The sequence below is a fragment of the Daphnia magna genome, unplaced genomic scaffold, assembly GCF_020631705.1.
Source record: "Daphnia magna isolate NIES unplaced genomic scaffold, ASM2063170v1.1 Dm_contigs191, whole genome shotgun sequence".
Lineage (NCBI taxonomy): Eukaryota > Metazoa > Arthropoda > Branchiopoda > Diplostraca > Daphniidae > Daphnia > Daphnia magna.
In genome coordinates this window covers 68,778-75,184 of record NW_025533165.1, presented here as the reverse complement: position 1 = coordinate 75,184, position 6,407 = coordinate 68,778, and positions in this window count along the sequence as shown.

Here is a 6,407-nt window from a genome sequence, read left to right as displayed (position 1 = left end):
TTTGTTGCATTAAATTCATCTAATTCGTTATTGCATTCTCATTTTTTTACATAAGCTCCCATGTTTCTAATTCCGGACAGCAAACCACGTACGTGAAAAAAAAAAATAAATAAATAAAATTACTTCGTTGCTAAACAGAACTGAACACTTAACCTTTGAAATGGTAGAGCAACGTCTTACGCTACAGCCATGTGAGACAAACATTTTTCTGTATTGTATAACATGTCATTTAGTCAATTTCTGCTGTCCGGAATTAGCGTCACAGTAGCTTATGCCAAAAACCAGAAAAACTCGATGATGAATTAGACGAATACTTTCCACCTGCTATTGTTATGATTTTAACAGTCTGATAAAGTACACTTCACGGAATCGAATTGTATAAATATTGGTAGGGATAATATAAATATTAGACACATAAAGCGACTTGAAAATTTTTTCAAAAAGGCGAAAAAAAATATACTAAAAAAGTAAAATTCTTAATCTTAATGTCTTAATGTCTTAATGTCTTAATGTCTTAATGTCTTAATCTTAATGTTGAGGGCGGTCAAAACCAAAAAAAAATACATCCATAGGACATCCAAATCGGATATCGGGCTGTCCGGAGGATATCAAAAAGATGTACTCAACATCCGACCCCGACAGCTGTCGGACATCCGACGGACTGCCTTGTGTTATGTGGGTGCTGTCCGGAATTAGCAACGTGGGAGCTTATGTAAAAAAAAAGGGAGAATACAATCATGAATTAGAATAAGATTTTCCATCAAATAAGGTGAAAAAATTCAACTGCCTTGTAAAGGCCATTTTAGGGAATCCAACCATATAAATATTAGTAACGATTATATAAATTTAAGACATATTAAGCGACTTAAAATGTTTTCCAAATATACGCAAAAAACGGAAAATTTAAAATATAATTCTTATATCCTCTGCGAGTTTTGAACCACAGATCTTTTAACTGGCAGCGCAGCACCTCTCCGCTAAGGTATTACAGATATCTAATACCTGAAAGAAAAAGCATGTCATTTTATGTCGTCTGCTGCAGTTTGCTGTCCGGAATTAGCAACACGGGAGCTTATGTAAAAAAATGAAAATGCAATCATGAATTAGATCAACATTATTCATCAAACATAGACAGCAAATTGAACTGTCTTGTAGAGGCAATTTCAGGGAATGTACCCTATAAATATTAGTTGGGATAATTTAAGTTTAAGACAGATTGAGCGACTTAAAAATTTAACAAAAAATACGAATAAAAAGGAAAAAAACAAAATTATTTTTGCCTCTCAATGAGTATTGAACCATTGAACTTATTGTCATATGCCCAACACCGTACCGATGAGCTATGACATATATTAGCAATTAATAATATAAGCATGTCATTCTGTGTCATCTGCTGTATCAACTGTCCGGAATTAGCAACACGGGAGCTTATGTAAAAAAATGAGAATGCAATAACGAATTAGATGAATTTTATGCAACAAATGTACTACCGAATGAAATCGTTTTATAAAAGACACTTCAGGTAATGTAACCGTATCAATATTGGCTAGGGTAATTTAAGTTTAAGACATATTGAGCGACTTAAAAATTAAAAAAAAAATACGCATTTAAAGGAAAAAAAAATAAATTTTGTATTTCAATGCGTATTGAACCAATGTAGTTAGTGTTATGAACCCAACACCGTAACGCTGGGCTACGACGGATATCTGTCATCAACAATAAAAGCATGTCATTTTTTTACATCTGCTGTAGACTACTGTCCGGAATTAGCAACACGGGAGCTTATGTAAAAAAAGGAAAATGCAATAACGAATGAATTTTATGCAACAAATGTGCTACCGAATGGAATAGTTTTATAAAAGACACTTCTGGGAATCTAACCATATCAATATTGGCTAGGATAATGTAAGTTTAAGACATAAAAAGCGACTTAAAAATTTTCAGAAAATTAGAAATACAATGAAATTTGAAGAAAATTTTTTAAAATTCCGCATGGGTATTGAACCATTAAACCTATTTTTGCTACCGCAACACCTTACCACTATGCTGCTATAGAGTATAGACCTCATTCAGCTAGTATGAATAGCAGTGTAATTTTACGTCGTCTGCAGCAGTATACTGTCCGGAATTAGCAACACGGGGACTTATGTAAAAAAAAATGAGAAGGCAATCGTGAATTTGATGAACATTTTCCCGCAAACATAGACAACAAATTGAATTGTCTTGTAAAGGCAATTTCAGGGAATGTAACCATATAAATATTAGTTAGGATAGATTAAGTTTAAGACATATTAAGCGACTTAAAAATTTTACAAAATATACGCATAAAAAGGAAAAAAACACAAAACAAAATAATCGTCTCCAAGAGTATTAAACCATTGAATATAGTGTTACCACCCCAACACCTTACCGCTGAGCTATCACTGATATTACTATACAACAATAAAAGCGTTTCATTTTGTGTCGTCTGCTGCAGTGTACTGTCCGGAATTAGCAACACGGAAGCTTATGTAAAAAAAAATGAGAATACAATTTCGAATTGGATGATCATTTTCCATTAAAAATGGAATAAAAATTGAGCTGTCTTGTAAAGGACACTTCAGGGAATCTAACCATACAAATATTAGTGAGGTTAATGTAAGTTTAAGAAATATTAAGCGATTTAAAAAATGTTCCAATAATACGCAAAAAACGAAAATTTTAGAAAAAATATACTTTTTATGTACTACACGAGTATTGAACCAAACACCTTTCACTTCACAGCCCAATACCTTACCACTAAGCTATCGAGGTTGTATTGATTAACAAATAAAAAGGATGTCATTTTGTGCCTTCTGCTGCAGCGTAGTGTCCGGAATTAGCAACACAGGAGCTTATGTAAAAAAATTAAAATTTTAATCGCGAATTGGATGAACATTTTCCATCCAAAATGAAATAAAAATTGAGCTGTTTTGTAAAGGACACTTTAGGGAAGCTAACCATACAAAAATTAGTAAGGTTAATGTAAGTTTCAGAGATATTAAGTGATTTAAAAAATGTTCCAATAATAGGCAAAAAACGAAAATTTGAAAAAAAATATTTGTAATGCACTACACAAGTATTGAACCAAAGACCTTTCAGTTTGCAGCCCAACACCTTGCCACTAAGCTATCACGTTTTTTTTCGTAGTCAAATAAAAACCATGTCATTTTGTGCCTTCTGCTGCAGTGTACTGTCCGGAATTAGCAACACGGGAGCTTATGTAAAAAAAATGAGAATGCAATCGCGAATTGGATGAACATTTTTCATCAAACATGGACAACAAATTGAACTTTTTTGTAAAGTTACTTTCAGGGTATCTAACCATATGAATATTAATAAGGTTAACGTAAGTTTAAGACATATTAAGTGATTCAAAGTTTTCCCTAAGTACACAAAATATAAGGAAATAAAAAAAATCATTTATCCACCATGAGTGTTGAACCAACGAACCCATTGTTGACAGCAATGTACTCTACCGCTGAGCTATTATAGTAGTATTTTTTTGAAATAAATAGCATGTCATTTTGTGTCGTCTGCTGTAGTCTGCTGTCCGGAAAATTAGCAACACGGTGGCTTAGGTGAAAAAGGAGAAACGCAATCACTCATTTTATAAATATACCAAGACTTTAAACATTACGATTTACACAGTTCAACAGAGGCCATCCTAACGAATGTAGTGATATCAATAATGGTCGATGAAATGTCAATTTAGGAGGCATTTTTATGATTTGTAATATCGGACATTAAGCCAAACTTGCCGTAGTTTCAACGCAATTTTCTTTAAATTTTCACCACTTAAAAATTTTTAAATTTATATCTATTAATTTTTAAACTATTGGCTACTTATTGAGATAAATTAATTGATGTATTAATTAAATAGAATTCTGTGTTTTGGAAGAGTGCCGATCTAGTGTAATTTGGGTTTGGGCAGACGACATTTCATTTTGACAGATCATTGTTATGATTACTTTAATCATTAATATCTCGTTTTTTTCTCATAGAGTTGGCTAACGTCCGAAGTTGCCAGTTCGATGAAATTGTGAAAAAAAAATTGGACACGAACTAGTAACAGTTCTTGCATGGCGGCTTACGGAGTTTCGCCCGTTGTAGTTTTAGTTTTAATTTTTTCCATTGAAATTATCTTTCTTTCCATTCATAATTGGATCACGAAATTCCTTCGTTATCAGGTAATCTTGTAATTTTTATTTGACCTCGATATAGACTGTACTTTATTTATTATTAATTTTTTTGTAGACGTGTTTACTTTCTGTAGCAGACAAAAACTGGCGGGCTCCCTTATCAGCCCGCCAGTTTCCTCTACAACATCCATTTTTGTCTGCTAAATTCGATTAAGAATAAGAAATTGAATCGAATGAATCAATTAGTTTTTAAAAATATTACTGTCCGAAATTAGCAAAAATGTCCGGTGAATTAGAAAATTTGTCCGGAATTAGCAGATCGGCCATACACACATTTCCTATAAGGAAACCTCTTAGCCAAAACGGTGTCCGAATTCGCGTTTTTACCCTAGTTAACTCATTATTTTCTATTTTTATCAAAACAATAAATAACAATAAATAAATCAATTCGGGGATTTTAATCGGGGATGGCACTGTAAGGAACGGTCAGCCGCGTTCCCTACATCCTTTTTCTCCTTTCCCACGCTTACAACCCTTTTCCCCTCTTCCGCCGATAGGTCATCTACCGATGGCTCCGGCCTTCAATCTCCCTTGTACCTGGCCTTCAAACGTGTGAATTCTCCACATAGGTGTTACATTTACACTCAAAATATTAATTCCCTTTGCGACACCTAACCCTAAGTGACCTTGCTCCTTCGTATAAAGGTTGCCCTTTTCCCCGATTGTCAGTCAGTCTTGAGTCAGTCTTGAGTCAGTCTTGAGTTAGTCTTGTGTCAGTCATGTTTCAGTCACTTTTCGTTCATCTTCGAGTCTATTTGCAGTCTTCGTCAGTAAGTCTCTTTTAATCGGACCCGTCTTTTTATTTGTTATCTCGGTCTTTGGCAAAAACTATGTGCAACAATAAACTCATCATCATCACACACAAGTATTCCCCATATTCAATATTAAAATTAAGGAAAACTATTTTCATTCCCCGTCCTTACAGCACCAAGCACCGAAATCACCGCACAGAAAAAAATTATCTCCGCACTGAATCGATGAAAAAGCTCCCCGGTCAACGTAGGGTCGAGCCCTACGAGGCGCACTAGTCGCACCTCTTTACGCTTGGCGGAAACCAGGCAACTTTCTAAAGATCTATAAACCCTGTATCTGTATCTCTCGGACGTGCAACACAGCTGAAGTTTGCAGGAAAATATAAGCATGCCTGAGAACGATTAACTCTTTGTTTTCCTAGAATATTTGAACCTCAACTTGTAAGCTATGCAATAGAATCATTGGATTCCCAGACAACTTTACTGTGAGAAGATAAAAATAGATTTTTCCTTTTATCGCAGAGAGTAAACCGGAATAGCAAATGTTCCTGAAAATGTTTGCTGCACAAACCATTTCAGTGGGAAAAACGGCGAGAAGATACGTTTTCTGAAACAGATGCCGTTTCTGAAAATCGAAACAAACGAAATTAATAATTTCCTGATTATAAGACAATAGAATCAGCAATTGGTAAAAAAAACTGACTATAGGAGAAAGCTCTCATGGCAAAACTCCTGCTGTAAAGAGAGCAACTGCTAATGACTTCACTTTGAAATATACGACAACTGAAAAAAAAAAAGAAAGACTAAAGAAAAGAAAAGATGAAAAAGAAGTATAATAAAAGGGTCGGAACAGCAGTTTGAGGCTCCGTTATTAGCGCATGTCCTGCTGCCTCACTGAGTACCAGACACGTACATAAACGAATAATTTTTAAGAGAAGTAAAACCAAACTTTTCCATCTGTTGATGCTTTCACATTTCACCTCGTTGTGTGTCTGGGGTGCAGATTAAACGAACGATCACTGAGAGATGTGGACTCAGAAATCACCCCGAAGTTGCCTATGCGGCTTTCCTTTTCCAAATCATCAACGGCAGAGGCTAGTTGCGTCATTGCGTGTTGCAACATGGCCAAATTTTCTTTTGACAAATGATAATTGTCATTTTGGGGTAATCTTCCTGTATATGTCAGCTATTTTCGTGGTTTCTCTTCAACCAGTTTTTGAGAAAATACTTTGCAAAGTGTTCCGTGGAGAAAGCGTTTGTTTCTCCAACTGTCCGACCGGCGGTGCTTCTTGGCCCCGAAGTCTCTGCAACCGCAACATTATGTCCATATATGAGGCATTAAGTGTGTTGGTTGGCCCGAAAAATGCTCGATCTATATATCCCTACGGCTAAAGCAAGACATTCTTCAAAGAGCATTTTAGATACCTTCTTTCTC